The 19,271-nt window shown below is 33.6% G+C and overlaps 1 protein-coding gene and 1 pseudogene across 2 annotated transcripts in view; both read right to left on the minus strand.

The window, feature by feature from the left end:
- CNTNAP5 (contactin associated protein family member 5) overlaps window positions 1-19,271 on the minus strand; it is a 945,272-nt gene that overhangs the window by 612,324 nt on the left and 313,677 nt on the right. The gene's annotated exons all lie outside the window — the stretch shown is intronic.
- Window positions 6,862-7,464, minus strand: LOC141521881 (small ribosomal subunit protein eS19 pseudogene; annotated as a pseudogene).

Here is a 19,271-nt window from a genome sequence, read left to right on the forward strand (position 1 = left end):
TATTGCTCCCCTATTTAAATTCTGCATATGTCTCCCTGTTTTAAATGTGTTTCTTGTAAACAAGCTATTGTTGGATTCCAATCTCTATTCCATTAGACCCTTTGCTTCCATTTTGAAGGGGAGTTAATCCCATTTACATTTACAGTTTTGATAACTAATTGTGTATTTCCTTCTATCCTTTTATCTTGTTTTTCCCTTTCTCTTTTTTATCTTTTCCTTTCTCTTTAGTCTGTTTTGTTTCTTTTCTATCTGTTCTTTCTTTTATAAGGTCCAAGAAAGTTCAGTGTCTTGCTCAACGTCATATGAGTAATAAATATCAGAGACAAGATTTGGAACTGTTTCACTGAACTATAGTGCCAATGTTCTTTCCATCCTATCAAAAGTAATAAGTTCTATGGCATAAATTATAAGTGGCAATGTAGTTCAAAGAAGGAAAAGGTATCTCTCTTTTAAAGAAATCCATTTACCCCTAAATATTGCTAGAAATCTTAGTCTATGAAGACACAGACCTTGGCCTAGGTTTGAAGGATTGGATAAAATTACATTTGTTGAATGTAGAGGTTAAAATTCCAGTCAGTACCAATTCATTTGTCATCATCACAGGCAATGGAAGACCATGGAAATCAAGCCTTCATTCCTATGTCACAGCTAGATAATCCTTGGGAAACAAAAACTATGGCATTAATTTAAAGACACAGAGATAGCCAGTGGCTGAAGAATAACAATGTGGAGCTATCTATTTATAGAAATGGTAATAAATGATGGAAAAAAATGAGTAAAGCTATTTGAAAAATGTTCAGCAAAACATTAAAAAGCAAGTTAAGATCCTGAAGGCAAATAAATAATACTTTATAGATACATCAGACTCAGCCTTGCAATATAACTCAATTCTTTCTCTTTAATTATCTTTAAGGTGTTAATATTATGAATGCTAAATTCTGTCAAAGCACTTTTCACATAAAATGGTAAATTGTTACCTTTGTACATATTTTAATAGAAGAAAAACACTATCTTTAATTTTTATATCACTTAAATTATTATGCAAACAGTACATGAAAGTGTGTGTATGTGTGTGTGTGTGTGTGTTTGAATAAACATGGAGAGGGTTGTATCAAAACTAAGATATATCTATAGCATGTGAAAAAAATCTTCTATATTTCTTTTGGTTGAAATATATATATTATTCTGTAGTCTAGACAGAATGAAATTTGTTTAATTGTGTTTCAAATATAAATATTATGGGGTGGCTAGGTGGCACGGTGGATAAAGCACTGGCCTTGGAGTCAGGAGTACCTGGGTTCAAATCTGGCCTCAGACACTTAATAATTACCTAGCTGTGTGGCCTTGGGCAAGCCACTTAACCCCATTTGCTTAGCAAAAACCTAAAAAAAAAATGAATATCACTTATTTATCTGCCTCTCAAACCCAAAGAGAAGAAAACAAATGGAGGAGAAAATTCATAATCACCAAGATCAGGAAAGATTGCTCTTATCTGATCTGGACATTAGGTTCCAACTATATACATCTTTACAACTATACAACTATACAACTATATGCATCTTTAATTAATATACCTTTAATATAATATCTTTAATTAATATATATCTTTAATTAATATATATCTTTAATTTATATATATATATATATATATTTACTTCATATCCAGAGTTCATATTCTAAATTATACTTAATGAAAATGGGATCAAGTGTTCAATGTTCTTCTTCTGTTCTGGATGGAGTTTTTGTTATAATTTGATTCAACTCATAATTAGAAGTACTACTTTTCCCTTCTAGTACCATACTTCTTAAAGTTAAAGAATGAGATGTTGACTAGAAAACAAGTATCTGTTCCTGGAGAAATGATGTAATTAAAGTTGAATACTAAAAATCTCCCCCAGTCTAAGAATTGTCTGCAATCAAAATATTGTTCAAACATCAGGTCACTACAAGTAGATGAGATAAAAATTTAACTCATGTTTCATGAACACTACTGTCAAATGATGGAGGGAAAATAGGATACTTCTTATTGACTATGATGTATAGAAGCTATTGCTAGAGTACTTGGAAATCTTAATTTAAAATTCCAAGAAACTCTAAGGGATACAGACAATATAGGAAGCTAAGCTACTAGTTGGCCTCACTTCCAATATATTTTCTTTTAAAATATAAATGAAATCATCTTTGGTATTTCACAGGATTTAGAATGATCTAAAACCATCTAATTTGAGACCTCTTCCTCTTTATATAAGGTAATTGAGACAAAAAAAAAGATTCATTTGTTTATGGTCTACCAGGTCTTAACCCTTTTTAGGGCTCATTTTCTCTGTCCCTTCCTGGTAAATGGCAATAGAAGAAATCCAAATTCCAGTCAGGATGAAATAAGTAGTCCTTGGCAGTTGTTTGGTTTCTTAATCAAAGTTTTTGCCATCTACTGAAGAAAATTTTACTGCTACCACTCTTTTTAAAAATTGTTTTTTTATTTTATTTAAGGCAATAGGATTAAATGACTTGCCCAAGGTCACACAGCTAGGCAATGATTAAGTGTCTGAGACCAGGTTTGAACTCAGGGATTCCTGACTCCAGGGCCAGTGCTCTATCCACTGTGCCACCTAGCTGCCCCTACTACTCTTTTCTAACAGCAGACATATACATATGTATACATGCAAACACACATACAATAATCCAGGCAATCATCCATAAATATATAAAGATACAAATAATTTTCAAAAGATGAATTATAAATTTAAAATGACATCATGAAATCATTGCTCAAATCACAAAACATATACTTTTAAACAGCTCTAAGATTTCATATCATATGATATAAAAATTGATAAAGATGGGGGAAAAAGGGAAATAATTAGTATGCAAGAGGCTATGAGAATTCAGGATCACTGATGTATTTTTGGAATTGAAGAGTAGTAGAGCTATTCTTTATTACAGTAGATATTCTAACAAAAAAAAGACCAAAATTATCCTTCCTCTTTTACCCAGCATTCACACTTAAGAAGAGCAGATACATTTAGAGAATGGATGAGAATAAATTTTATAATGAAGTGTTATTGTTCAATAAGAAATGATAAAGATTAGAATTTAGAGAAAATATAGAAAATTTTCTATTTAATTTAGAAAAGTAGTTTAAGTAGAAAAAAAGAATAATGAAAAGACCACTAACAGGAAGTTTAAATAATGGAAAAACTACTGAAGATTCTGAAAAAAAAGAGGGGATTATTGGGAAATAATATTTTAAACACTATCAGATGAATTTTTGCTATCATGTGTTTAGGAAGAATTCAATCTGGAACAGGTGAATATAAAATGATTATGATGTAAAGCTGAAAACATCTATAAAATAATTTTAAAAAAATTTTCAGTCATACTGTAGAAATTGATTTCACCTATTTCATTTCAATGCCCAGATATGTTAGAATAAATGATTATGTAGTAGCCCAAATAGTATATTCAGTTAAATCACTAGAATAATGTGAACATTACTGAACTTGAATCCAAGCCTCAAGACAGTCCTCTGATAATTTTAACCTCTCTGAGCTTCAGTTTCCTTCTTCTAAGAGCTGGAGATAATATAATACTAACGCTATAAGACCCATAAATGATAACATACATGATAATAGAAAGAACTCTGCTAATTGTAAAGCATGATGCCTATGTAGGTTATTATTAATTCCTAGTATTATGTTTGTGGTATAGGTAGCAATCTCTCTCAACCAACCAATTTAAAACATAAATGAAACAATCAGTTACCACAAATCCATCAACATTACATGTTATGAAATTGTTAAGTAAAAGCTTGCATCCAAAGAAGATATGATAATAATCCTCCCCATTTCCTTTCCAAAGATTTCAAGGGAAGCACATGGAAGTCTATGAGTATCAAATATTACATAAAAATCATATTTTCTTCCATGAGTTGATTGACTATAATTAATTTTCTCCCTCTTTTTTTCTTTTTAAAAACATATTATAAAGAGTGGGAGTAAGGGAAATTTAGGTGACAAAAACAAAAGCAAAAGATATAAATAAAATATTCTTAAAGGAATGAGTAATAACATCCTATTATACATCCAATTTAGATTGATAAATTTTGAAAAATGACATAGGGATATATATATGTCAATGATTCCTTTCTATTCCCTGAAATTAACTCAATCTTTTATAGTATCAAAGAAAATAGTATACTAGAATGCATAGAAAGTTTCCTATTATTGTCAAAGTAAACTTTTCATAACTTTGGAATAAAACCTTGTATTGAATAGGTATATGCTCACCAATGGGCATTTCTGTTGGAAAGACAGGTCTGAGATATTGTTTTAACACCTGAGTTATAATTTTAGGATTGACAGAATTATAGCACTAAGGTTACCTGTGTTATCATTTCTTATAGATCCCATCTGTGTGCATTTCTCCAAGAACTGAAAGGTTAGATAAAATAGAGCATGTTGAATCTTTTTTGTGATCCCTTTCATCTTACTCTTAGAGGGGAAAAGCATTCCCCACTCATTAGTAAGGATTTGAATGCCTCTCTTCAAATTCCTTATCAGAATTTCAGTATCAAAGACATTATTACTTGTACTGAGGAATAAACAAAATACCCAGATGCAACAGTCTAAAGGGTAACTCAGATGAATAGTAAGTGCTTGGAAAAATGTAACATTTGAAATAAAGATTTCTAGTGATGCTATGAACCTCTTCTAAGAAATAGAGAGAAGTTCCACTCTAGATCTTCAAATCAAAGGCAATGAAAAGAGGAATGGTAAATCAGCATGAAGTTGGTCAGTCCAAGTAGGTAGGATGAGTTGCACAGTTTTCCTCAGAACTGTGATTAAATATTTGAGTTTTCAGCTTATTCCTTTAAGTCTGCAATGTCAGTGTCTTGCCCATAATAAGTGTACAATAAATATTTGATTTGATTAGGAGAGGATATAATGATGTAACAGAGGAGCTATTTTCCATTTTTAATTTACGGAATAAAATAAGCATTTCTACAATAATACAATAAAAAGTGATACAAAAATACAATAAAAAGATGACTATACATAAAACTGCAAATCAACTTTGCACAACTTGCTATTTTCATATATATACATATGCATGTATATATATATGTACATATGAAAAATTATTCTATACTTATTTCTATTTATCAGTTCTTTCTCTGAATTTAGTTAACATTTTTCATCATATATTCTTTATAGCTATTTTAGTTATTTATAGTCTTCAAATTAACTTATTTACTTCATAATTTTTAAAACAATACTGTTACTATTGTATTTAATGTTCTCTTAGTTCTGCTCATTTCATTCTTCATTATTTCATGTTAGTCCTTCCATGTTTATTTTTTCTAAAATCATGAGTTCATAATTTATTATGAGACAATATTATTCCATAACAATCATATACTATGATATATACTACAGTTAAGTCATTTCTCAATTAATAGTCATGCCTGCAATTTCCAGTTCTTTGCCACCACAAAGGGAGTTATTAAAAAGATTTTAGAATGTGTAGATTCTTTTCCTCCCCCCCTAATTATCTTTGGAAATAGACCAAATAATGGTATTGCTGAGCTACAAGGTATAAGTAGCTTAATAGTTCTTTGGACATAATTCCAGATTGCTGTCTAAAATGACTGGATCATTTCACAATTCCACCAACAATGAATTAGTGTTCCAATTTTTCTACATCCTTCCATCATTTATCACTTTCCAATTCTAAAATCTACTTCTTTAAAAAAAAAGCAATTCCTGAATTGAGATTCTACTCAATTGAGTCTCATAAGCTCAAGATGCCAAATTTTAATTTTAAAAATTATTAAAGGAAATGTAGGTCCTTTAAAGGAAATGTACCAATGAAATAATAAAAATATGTAGATACACAGATGGCCTATACAGAAATGTGTTTAATTTTTAAAAAATATCTTTTTTTTTTTTATTAGGAGCAGTTAAATGACACAGTGAATAGATTACTGGAAAGAACTGAGTTCTAATCTAACTTCTAGTACTTACTAGCTATGTAATCTTTAGCAAGTAACTTATATTCTGTGAACACCAATGTCTTCATCAGCAAAATGAGGTAACCTATCTTTTAGGTTTGTTGTAAGGAGAAAATAAGATGATATTTATAATATTTATATAATGCTTTAGAATAAACATTATTACCAGAGAAATAATTTAATGTCATTTGTTATACATAAAATATAAAAAAAAAACACACCAAGGCACATATTGTAAAATTTGTGTTGTCCCATCCAAAATAATCTCAGATAGTAATCATTTTCAGGACAGATAAGAGCTAGTTGGGGTAGTGACTAGAAGACTAGAGTCAGGAAGGCCTGGGTTCAAATCCTACCTCAAACTCATATTAATTCTGTGATGCTGAGCAAGTCACTGGACTCTGTTTACCTCAATTTTTTCCATCTGGAAAATTGATCTAGAGAAGGAAAGGAAAACCATTACAGTTCTTCCTCAAGAAAATCCTAATTGGGGTCACAAAGAGTCAGACATGTTTGAAACAACTGAATAAGTAAAACAAAACTGCAAGGGAAAAATAAAGATACTAATTCTCATGAAATGTTTTATTACTATTATCAAATCCAGAAGTCATGCAATTCAGTATATTTAATTTTTCTTCATTTGTAACACATATTTGGGGACAGAAAAGTGAATCTTATGCCTGAAAATTAGTAACCTAGGCCCTGTGTGATGTTAGATTTAAGACCTTATCTCTGCTTTTCTGTTTCCTATTTTCACTACTCTAAATCTCAGAGTAAATGATTTCAAATTAATTGCTGTATTAATGGAAGGCAATATTATAATATCGATATATTTCTAATGTTTTATTAACTTATTTAATTTTTTTTTTTAAGAAGAACAAGGCATTTATTAATGAATCCGACGTGGTGTGTCCTAATGTTTCTTGTTGGCAGCTGCCACCTGTCCGGCAATTCTGTCCAGGTCTCTCTGTCCCTGAGGTGTCAGCTTCCGACCCCCGTCCTGGTCCTTCTCCACCATCTTGAGCCCCTCCAGCGCCTGCAGCACCCGGCGGGCCACGCTCTTGGAGCCCCTGCCGAAGTGGCTGGGCATGACGCCGTTGGGCTGGCGGCCCCCGTAGACCTTGGTCTTGGAGCCCACGCCGGCGCCGCCGGGCAGGTACAGGTGGCGGGCGGTGGCGGCCGCCCGCGTGTAGAACCAGTTCTCGTCGTAGGGCGCCAGCTGGCCAGCTTCACCGTGTCCACCCACTCGGGGACCTTCAGCTTCCCTGACTTCTTCAGGAAGGCGGCCAGCGCCCGCACGAACTCCTGCTGGTTCACGTCCTTCACGGTGACTCCGGGCATCTGCGGGGGGGCACGGTCAGCGGGGACCCCCGGACCCCCATCCCCCGCCCGCGGCGCCCCGCGGCCCCCGCGGCCCCCCGGCCGGGGCCGCCGGCGCCGCTCACCGTGCGGGATCCGCCTAACTTATTTAAATTAATAAATACCAGAAATAAAAGTGAATTAAATTTTTTTTTAGGTTTTTGCGAGGCAAATGGGGTTAAGTGGCTTGCCCAAGGCCACACAGCTGGGTAATTATTAAGTGTCTGAGAACGGATTTGAACCCAGGTACTACTGACTCCAGGGCCGGTGCTTTATCCACTGCACCACCTAGCCGCCCCTATTAAATTTCTTTTCTAAAATTCTAACAACCATAGAATCATAGCTTTAAAGCTATAAAAAATTCGGAGATCACTTAGTTAATACCTTTCATTTTACAAACAAGGAAACTGAAGTTTTGAGAGGTGAATTAATCTGCTCAAGTTCACATAGGTGTAACAGCCATAGAATTTGCAATTAGGTCTTCCGACTCTCATTGTATAATCTTTTTTCCTAGTACTCCACACCCTCTTCTTCATTTGCTTGTTTGATTATTTTTTCTATTCAACACTAAATTCATCTTTTTTGCCCAGTATAGTCATATTTATTATTAGAGGAAGGAAATTCAACACCTGTCCTTCCCCATACTGATGAGAGGAGGTCTCTGTACTGCTGAAAAACTGGGGAAATCATGCAAGTATATTGCTCTAAATTCATTCATTTTTTATCTGGGTCAGAATAAAGAAAAAAATGAGAAAACGAAAGTGAGGAAGGAAGGAAGAGCTGTTTCTCAGGAGCTCTGCCTGATTCTGCCGATCTCACTGCATTTCTGAAAATGAAAATCATTTTTGCAAGAGATAGGCATTTAAAAAAAATCAACTAAGAGGAAAAAAAACACTATGGCTTAGAGTCAATGAGCAAACGTTTTTTGATTCAGCTTTTCTTAAGTGGGTGATGTTTTAAAAATAGAAAAAATTCTGGAATTTATAAAAATTAATTTGATTGAGGAATGAATTATAATCCCATTACAAATTATTGAAGAATTTATATTTTTTAAGAGTTTAGGTTAGAGAGTAGGAATTGATCAATGGATTGTGGAAGGAAAACCTATCCTTAGGACTGAAGACATTTTTAGGCTAAACATCTAATAACATCACAAAATTCTTAGACTGTATGAGGCTATGTAGTCTAGCCTAGATGTTCTTTTTCAAAAATCATAAAATTTCAGAGGTAAAAGTAATGTCAGAGGCTGTTTATAGGAAACCATGCTGTTGTTGCTACTCAGTCATGGCTCATAATTCCATCTGAGGTTTTCTTGGCAAAGATACTGGAGTGGTTTGCCATTTCCTTCTCCAACTCATTTTGCAGATGAGGTTAAATGACTTGCCCATGCTCTTACAGCTTGCAAGCATCTGAGTCCAAATTTGAGCTCAGGTCTTACTGACTCTAGGATTAGCACGATATCACTTGGCTGCCCAAACCAAACCATACCCAAAAGCAAACACCTTTACATCAAGACCTCACAAGTCTTCATACCGTCTTTCTTTTGAAGACCTTCACTGAAAGAGAATTCTTCCCAAGAAGTTCATTTTACTTTGGAATAGCTCTTATTGTTTAAAGTAGTTTTATTTCATTACAGGTTAAATTTGATCCTTTGCAAGTTCTCTCCATTGCTACTAGTTCTATTCCATAAGATAAAATATAACCAGGATAATTGCTTAAAGTCTGTTCTAGGCTCAATGAATGTAATTATAATACATATAATTATTAACAAGATGATCTGTATTGTTCACTGTCTCATGAAGGTGGGTAGATTAGAGAATTATGGAGACTAAACTATTAACCAGATGACTAACCTTAAAATCATCCAACCTCTCTTGGTCTCTGTTTACTAAAAGGTTTTAGCTCTGAGTGATATTCAAAGAAGTAATTCTTGCTGTAAGGACTTTTGATATTGAGGATGGAAAATGTTCTAAATCTTCTGGCTTTCAATAGTGTAAATAAGATGGCTTTTGTAATTTTAAGAGCAATTGCATGTAACTTTTCATCATCTGGCCTGAAACTTTGAACAAATTAAATTACATGAAACTGAACAAACATACTCATACTTCTTTATTCCTCATAGTTTGGGGAAAACAGTACCATTTTATTTGTTACATTATAGTCACTGATATAGATTCACAATTCTTTGCTCTGATAGAGGGTTGGTATTTTGCTTTATATATCTAGGAACCCATAACATCAATCTGACTTTGTACTTGTAAAGTCCTTTTAAACCTCTGCTAGCCATGGGCGATTCTTAACTGAGTCAATACAATACCTTAAAAATATTTTTTGAAAACTTTAAAACTGCAACTTTACTTTGAAAAAGTACATTAGGACTAGGATCCTTTCAGTTTGTTATTTTAAGTATACATACACACAACAAATCTAAAAGAATTCTAAATACCATGAAAAGATACCCTAGGGACAAAGGCTTCATCATAAGCTGTCAACAAAGAGGAATAATATTTTCTGCTCCATTATAGTAAAAACTCTCTTCATTCTTTCTCCTGAATACATATTTCATCCTTGAACACTTAGGATATATTTAATGCCAACTGACTTAGTACTATTAAAAATGTAGGCCAAAGTGTGCAAATGATTTATTTTTGAATGTGTTTATACTTGTATATATGCACACTTGTATTTATGAATATGTATATGTATATGTCTATAATCCCCAAATCATTAATGATTTAAAACTGTTCTAAGACCTTTGGAATATCCTGTATCTATGTGCATATACACACTTGCACATGTATGTTTGTGTGCATATAAATATATATATATATATAAAGTAAATCATATGGTAGTTTTAAAGAGTATTTTTGAATATTCTGTATATGCTTCAAATAGAAATGTATATAATGAAATGTAGGACCATTAACTTTTTAGGTAACACTAAAATTATATATAAATCATATTTAGGAAACAATTGTGGCATGTATTCATATCTGTGCAGTATCTTTATCATTTTAATATTTGTGTGTTTCCTTTATATCTCTATTATTGTGCAACTAGCCTTCCTACATGATTTATACATTACTTCTATAACCTATCCAAAGTCCATAATGTACAAGTGTAAGAAGGCTTTAGGTTTTTATGTTGATCATTTTTTCTTTTTTTCTTGTCAGTCATAATTCACTAAAATATATCATTTCACTATAGTAATGTCATGATTGATAATAAATCAATAAACTGAGCTAATTGATTCCTCATGATTAGGAAAAAATATAAAAACTTAAGAGAAAATAAATTTATAGAAGTGATTTAATAAAAAAACTTTCAATGTGTATACAGAGCTTAGGGGGCATTTACTTCAATCTTGTACATCTTTTGTATTTTCATATATATATATATATATATAAACACACACACACAAACACACACACACACACACACACACACACACACACACACACATATATATATTTAACTTTACTTTTTTGATATTTAAAATAATGCCAAGAGGATCTTCTAGATTTTTAGTGAGCTATCAATGCCATTATTGAGTTGTAGCTGCTTTGAATTCTAAGGAATTGGCACCTGCTGTTCTACTTAGGGCAGGGATTATAAGAAATTGAAGATGGGATTTATCTATCAATGATTATCATTTCCAGACCTTAGTTCTCTAAGGTTATCCTGGGGAGTGGCACTAAGCCCAGGTCTTTGGCTATTATTCAGTAGTCCAAACAGATCTTGACACCTATATGTAATACCTAAACAATTATTTGGTATCTTACTTTTCTACTCTTCCTACTATATTCTACCAAATACAGAAGGACATTCTTTTTTTCTGAGTACAGATGTGCTATCAAAAAATTTCCCCACACTCTCATCCTCCTCTAATTCATAAGTCATATATATATATATATATATATATATATATATATATGTATATACTTACTAAATCACAGTCCTAAACTATTTTTAATTCTAGTTTCCAGAAAAAAAATTGTACTTAGTTCACTAAATCTTTCCTAATTGGTCTTTCTAGCTATACCCTTGGTCTCCCCACACCTTCATTGACTTTATCCAACTCTTCAGATTCTGACATCAGAAAAATCTTAATTCAAATATCACATCTTATGGTAAGTGTCTGTGTTGGTGAATGACTAATTTGCCCAGGTTTCATTTGTAAAATGAGGGTATTTGACTAGATAGATTTGAAGTCCCTTAATCCAGCTCTCAAACTCTCAATCTCAATACACTCCCCATCACCTTGTAATACTAACAGTATTACTATGACACCATAGACCAAGGATTCTCAAACTTTTATGTCATGAATCCTTTTGGTACTCTAGGATAAAGCTTCCTGACATCTTTTCAAAGTGATGCTCACTGACAAGGGAAATATTTATCCATTTCATATTCCTCTTCTCTTCCAAACTTCAGTGGGATAATGAAAGTTAAGGAGACCATGAGCTAGCAGGGTGCATAACATAATGGATTCCTTCCAAAGATATCAAAGCTGGCAAGTCTTGCCTCATTAATTCTCAAAGTACTCTCAGAAGAAAGGAAGGTGGCAGGTATAATTTAGCAAGGTTTTGTCAGGGATGAATGTGTCTTTAGTTGGAAGACTTAGTCTTTATCTGAATGCTATCTGACTCTCAACTGCTAACTGTGGTGAAGTATATTTTCCCCATATAAATTCAGGGTTAAAATGGCAACCAATTTCCTTTGCTTATCTTGATCTTTTGTTTGATTCAGCTGAAGAAAAAGATCCTTAGCAAACAGTATAACCTGCAGAGCAAACGTTATTTTACAATCTTTCAATTTACTGTTAATTAGAAATCAGAGCAGAAACTGACAGAACTCTGAATCCCGATCTTCCCAGAGACCCTGAACATGAGTTTAGTGTTACAGGTTTGAATGTATCAAAGAACTAATGAAAAAGTAAGGGAGGAATCAGCATTTTTGAGATTTTCTTCTCCTAAATGGAAATACAAGCAAACAGAAGGAAAGGAATGCATTGCCATTGATTCTAGAGATTTACCAGGAAAACCTGAAGTATCTTCACAGAAATCTCTAAACCTAGTAGTTATAGATGAGAGAGCAAATGGACATGGTCAAGACCTCTCCCTCATTAGTCCGTAACCTAACAGTGTTCCTCATTTGCCATCAGATCATGATATCTTTATGTCAAGAAGAAAATGGCTCTATCATCCAAGTATGGCTGTAATCCAAAAACTATAAAGTAAATTAGCAGAAATTTATATTAGAATAATAGCAATGGGTATTTAGATGGAATTTTTAGTCTGAAAAAAATACTTTGCATATAGTATACCATTTGATTCACAGAACAGCTCTTTGACTTAAGTGCTCTCATTTTTCACATTCTACAGATAAGGAAACTGAAGTTCAAAGAAGTTAGGTCACTTCCCTAAGATCACAAAGTTATGATATGCTTCCAACAGGATTTGAAGCCAAATTTTATTGACCCCTAAATCTTGTGTATTATTCAGTATTCCTTCCATTGTTGAACATAGGGCAACTTAAATTAGATCAAAATAATTAACATATATGTATTATTAAATAAGTTGAGCAAAACCAGATTCAAATTAGATGCCCTCATTATTTGTTCACTTATATCATCTATTTTGTTTCCAGAATATTTAGCTTCCTGAGTAGCAATCAAGAAATCTACTATCCCATTAAATAGCTCTATGATCTTGGGCAAGTAATCTCAGCTGTCTATGCTTGAATTTCCTTAGCTATGAAATGATGATTCTACCTTTCCATCATCTTTACTTCTCATGATTTTGGTGAAGACAAAACTGAAAAGGAAATATGAAAGGGCTTTGATAAGCATTTTGATGCCTGGAAGAGCAGTGACAACACTTGTATGGGGACTGGTAGGAATGGATGAGTGTGACACCATAACAATTCTTTGCCCAAAGGTCAAATTCTCATTTTGAGCTCTCTTATTAAAGAGTAAGTCCATTTACACTCACTTCATCCTCTACAGAAAAACATTTTGGTAGTTATTAAGGCTTTATAAGGGCTCCAAATGCCTCTTTTTGGTCACTGGATATTATATCTTTAAGAGCAAGGACATGACATTGTTGCCTTGAACTGACCCTGGAAACAAATTATTATATTAATTTTTTGTTTGTTTTTGCGAAGCAATGAAGTTAAGAGACTTACCTAAGGTCACATAGGCAATTATTAAATGTCTGAGGTCAGATTTAAATTCATTATACTAATTAAAATAACTCTAAAACCTAATTTTTAATGTTGCATAATAAATACATTCCCCATCACTTCATACTATCATCAAACATTTGTTTGGAAAAACATACACACATACACAAAACCACATAAAATGTGGGAGAAACATTGTGGAAAAACAAGACAATTTCATATATATATATATATATATATATATATATGTTTGTATGTATGTGTGTGTGTGTGTCGTGTGTGTGTGTGTGTGTGTGTTTGTTTATGATTTTCTCCCTCCTCTGAAGGATGTCTAATAAAACATTGAAATCCTTCTGTAATCCCTGAGGAATAGAAGAGAGGAATAGTGGTTTCTAGTCAAGAGGAGTTCGAGCCTTCTAACTCAAAATTTTACCCAAGTCATAGAGATATCTATTTTTATAACATGATTCTCATTGCATACGGGAAAAACACCAGGCAATTCTGGCTCAAAAAGGTTGACTTAATTTGTTTTTTCCACATGTTTATCCCTTAGAAAGAAGAGCTGATGTCAGTTTTTAAAAACTTAAGTTGGAAAGTTCTTCTTTTTAAGGTTGTATTAAATATTACAAATTCTCCCTTGAATAATTGTCAATTAGTCCATAACTTCATATGAAATGACTACAATTATCAGTGAACCACATTAAACAATTAAAGACTTTATCTGTCTTTCACTTGCATTAAAATCATACTCTCATTTAGTTTATTGCTATCAGTGTGGCTCCATTACAAGGCATTACATATTAGCATTTAATTTTTAGTCAAGACAGTGGAACTGTGGATAGAGATCTGATGATCTTAGATATAAAAAAGATCTAGGTTCAAGATCTACCTGAAGAACATACATATTGACTATATATGATTACCAGCATGACACTTAAACCCTTTCAGAGAAAGTGTCAACCGTTCTGACTGAGGAAGTTCTTCTGAAGGCTTTCCTTATAACAATGGAATTAAAGATCACTATTCCATAAGGATTTACCAACACAATGAAACTTGGTGACATTTTATTCAGTCTCCCTCATGCTACAGATGACAAAACTGAGGCTATAGAATGATTTTTCTAAAATCAATTGATTGACAAATAAGCATCGATTAAGTAATAAGTATCAAGTACTGTGCTATGCTCTGTGGATAGAAAGGAAAAAAAATTGTCACTGTCTTCAATTCTCTTATATTCCAAAAGGGAAGAAAACACATTTTCAAAAAGAAATTGGATCGTTGATGTTTGTCCTTCATTCACAAAGAAGAGCAACATTGCATCACTATGTTGTGATCAAGGTACAATGTGTTCAACCACGAGTGATTGGACTTAATAATAATTCACAAGATAAACATAGAGGACACAAAGCTAATCCATGAAGACTAGGACTCAAGGACAGATCTCTCAACTCTAAGAGAATAGCTTTCTTGACTAATAATTCATCTTCTCCAAAAGATGAAACTGCGTAAATGTGTATTTTCTTTGCCAAGGCATGCTTGGGTGGTTCTTTCTATTTGTGCTATTCCTGAAATTGATGACTTGATTGAAGAGTTAAGTCTGCATGGTCTGCTAGAAATAGAACAAAAAAGCCTAAGGTACAGATTTTTCTCTTTGTATAACTGACCTCTTCTAAAAGATGGTAACATTTTATAGACTCAAGAGGTAGATTCTTTTAGTCTGCCTATATCTATAACTAAAGGGAATGAAAACAGAAAAGAATCTGACAGAAGGAAAGAGAAGAATCTCTGTGTGTGTATAAAAAGAGAAAATAAACCACAAAAACAGGTGTATAGTTTTGTATGTGCTAAGGCTGACTATAAGAGGAAAAATAAAAGTAATAGAGTAATCATCTCTGGAATTATACATTTAAGCAAATATACAGAGAAGAATGGTCATAATCAGAATATTGGAATGACTCTTCCTACTTTGGGAGGCATGATAGGGATAATGGACAAATGTTGCAAATGCTGTCTTTGCGTGTATGTGTGTGTGTGTGTGTGTGTGTGTGTGTGTGTGTGTGTGTGAATTGTGAATATTATAATACCCTTTGACTTCAGGATGAATGGAGTGTGTGCAAAGGTGAGAGAGTCCCAATAGGGACATTGACTAATGGCTTTAGCTTGCAAAAAAGAAAAAAAAAGTATGTGTTTATTCTGTCAATCAATACACAAGCATTTTATTGAACCTTTGTAATATACTTGGTATTGTATTAAATACTGAGAAAAGAAAGAAAAGAAAGCTTAAATGTCCTCACATATAAATAGTCCCTGTTCTGAAAAAGTTCATATTTTTATGGTGGAAACACATGAAAACATGTATGTTTGTAGGTCTGTGTGTGTGTGTGTGTGTGTGTGTGTGTGTGTGTGTGTGTGTGTGTACATTTTATAAATGGGGCATCATACCAGAGGAAAGGCACTAGCAGTGGGGAGATGAAGGAAGGTCTATTGCTGGATTTGGAACCTGAGTCAAATCTTAAAGAAGGGTCTCCAAGATATGGACATGAGGAGGAAGAACATTCCAGATATGTGGGACTTCCAGGGTTAAGACACAAAATAAAGTTATAGCAAAGTTTTAAGTGTCATTGAATTACAGAATGAATAAAGTGTATCACAAAATAATAAAGGGTAAGAAGTCTGTAAAGTTAAAAAGAAAGAATAAATTAAAAATAGTATGTATCACCTCTCATGGACATACTTACCCAGGAATACAGCTTTGGAATTATTAATCAAGTTAGTACTAAAGGAGAAGTAATTGAGTAAGGATATGGTGATCCAAATTCAGAGATCTAGGCCTCTTGCCAAAGGTAGAAAAGAAACCAAATATAAATGGAAGAATTGATCATCATCTACCATTCCAAAAAGCCAGAGAAAGTAGAGAATTACTAAAGACTGGAGTTGCATTTTTCAACCTTTTTGTACTCAGCAGTATTACTTTACATTTAAAAAATTTATTGAGCACCTCTGCAAAAAGTTCTTATTTATGAGGTTATTATATCAACCAAAATTAATTTATTAACATTAAAATGTCATAGAATTATTATGAAAATTATTTTAACCTCAAAGACTCCCTGAACAGGTATCAAGGATCTTCCTGATTTCTAGACTGTGCTTTGAAAGCCTCTGGGTTAGACATGGAGACCTTGGAATATGCATGAAGAAGTAATCAAGAATCAATGGTTATAATTCTCCATTCTACCTATCATGATGGAGGCTCTGTATTGACTGCCAATCTTGAATATCCAACAGTTTTTCAGACATCTCAAACAAGATGTTTAGTAGACATTTTGAACTCAACTGAAAAACTGAACCTATTATTTTCCCCCTTGAACCCTACCCCTGTACTGTCTTTCCTATTTCTATAAAGGGTAATAACATCCTCCAAACCTCTCAGCTTTACAACCTAGGAATCATCCTCCTCAATGTCTCTCACCCCCTTTCCCCACCCCTACCCCCTCCCCCTCTATCCAAACTGTTTCGAAAGCTTGTGGTTTTGATCTTTGCAACATTTCTCCAGTTCATCCCCTTCTCTCCTCTGACCCTGACTTTCCTCTGTTAGGCAGTCATCATCTCATGCCTGAACTATTGCTAGAAACTTCTGGTGAGATGCCTGACTCAAGTTTCTCCCCACTTCAATATATTCTCTGTTCAGCTACCAAAGTGATTTTCCTAAAGCAAAGGTCAGATCATGTCAAACTCTGCCCCAATTCAAAACCACCAGTAGTTCTCATTAGCCTCTAAGATCAAATGCAAAATCCTTTGTTTAGCTTTCAAAGTCCTTGATAGCCTAGTTCCCACTTACTTTTCCATTCTTCTTATGTTTTTCTCCTTATCACATGCTCTTTGATCCAATGACATGACTTCCTTGCTGTTCCTCAAAGGAGGCACTCCAGTTTCATAGGTCCAGCAATTTTCTCTAACTTTTCCCAATGAATGTAATGAAAGTTCTCTTTCCTTAACTCTTCCTACTGCTTTTTCAGATTTCCTTTAAGACTCAGATAAAATCCCATCTTCTGCGAATGACTTTTCCAGTGACTTCCTTCTCTTAATTATTTCCTATATATAGGTATATTGGATATGTTTGCTTCCATATTGTTTCTCCTTTAAGTACCTTGAGGTTAGGGCCTGTCTTTTGCCTCTCTTTGCATCCCCAGAATTTAAAACAGTGCCTAATAGGGATAAAATAAATGTTTATAGAGTGAATGCTTGTTATGGGGCAATACTTTTGACATTTCTAGTACCTTGTCCATTATTCTATAATGATTGGTAGGTAATTTGATGGGATCCATTATCAATAGAACACTAAGCTTTTAGGGAAGCATGGGAGAGATAGGGACAAAGGAAATCCCAGGTTCTTGTGGAGGGGAGCAGTCTCTGAGGATATGAGCATACAAAGGCTAAGCTAAATGATAGAAATTTAATATTTAAAGGAGATAGGGGTATGCTAGTAATTCTAAATCTCTATTTATTGATAAGGAAATAAATCAAAAATTGACTAGGGAAAATCTTCCAATGATCATTTGTCAAGGGGAGACCTTTAGCCCTTTTCTCCAAGCAATTGAAATATGAGTTAATAAAAGTCAAAGTGACATATAATAATAGGTTTAGAAGAGGTAGAGTCTTTAAGTGTCATGTAGTTCATCACTTCCATTTTGCAGATGAGGAAACTGAGGCTGATTGGTTAAGTATTTTGTCCAAGTTCTCATAGTTAAGTAGGCAAAGTGTAAGTTGGTTCTTGAAATCTATCTTTTCCAGCAAATGTTGTTTTCTTACATTTTTAAATTTATTTATTTATTTAAAACGATTGGGTTAAGTGACTTGCCCAAGGTAACACAGCTAGGCATTTATTGTGTGTCTGAGGCTGGATTTGAACTCAAGTCTTCCTGACTCCAGGGCCATTGTTATATCCATTGCACAACCTAGCTGCCCACTTTGTTGCCTTTTCGACCTAGTTGACTCTAAATTAAGTACTATGGTTCCGTGGAAATCCATCCCATAACATCAAGGCAAATGTGGTTGCAAATTATAGGACTAGTCTCTAATACAGTTACAGCTATACTGATTCCATTACATCTCTTACTTTCCCCTCTCATTCTATTGTAAACTCTCAACTCCCCAATCTAATGCCTCGGGTCAATTATACTCCATAGTCAGATGCTTACAATAACAGAAGTGCAAGTGATATCTTCCTTTTCCCACCCCAAACAAATCCACATACTGTTTTAAGATTATCTACTGACCAGGGTAAATAGCCTAGTCTTTGGGTCAAAGATCTAGTCCATCTTTGGGCATTCACCATATTGCTTGTTTTGGATGGGATAGAGAAAGTCATAGGATGAGCAAGTTTGGATAAGTTGTGATTGCATTGCAGATCTCTTTTTGTCAGTTTTATTCCAAAATCCATCCTCCTTCTGAACTTCACCATTATTGTCTAGAGGAGTATTGAAAAACTTGTATAATAATAGTGATTACTAAACCATACATAAGAATGCCTGAGATCTGCATATTGACTTAGCAAACTTCGTGTTAATATTATCAATGTTCTATTGCATTTTAAAATGTTAAATGTTTCTCAAATACATTTTAATGTAGTTTCTCTGCAGTAGGGAGTGTGGAGGGGTGACATTGTCCTGGGGCCACATATTTGACAACTCTGATTTTGGGCCACACTCTCTTTCAGTTA

Source organism: Macrotis lagotis, chromosome 1 (assembly GCF_037893015.1).
Source record: "Macrotis lagotis isolate mMagLag1 chromosome 1, bilby.v1.9.chrom.fasta, whole genome shotgun sequence".
NCBI classification, from domain to species: Eukaryota; Metazoa; Chordata; class Mammalia; order Peramelemorphia; family Peramelidae; genus Macrotis; species Macrotis lagotis.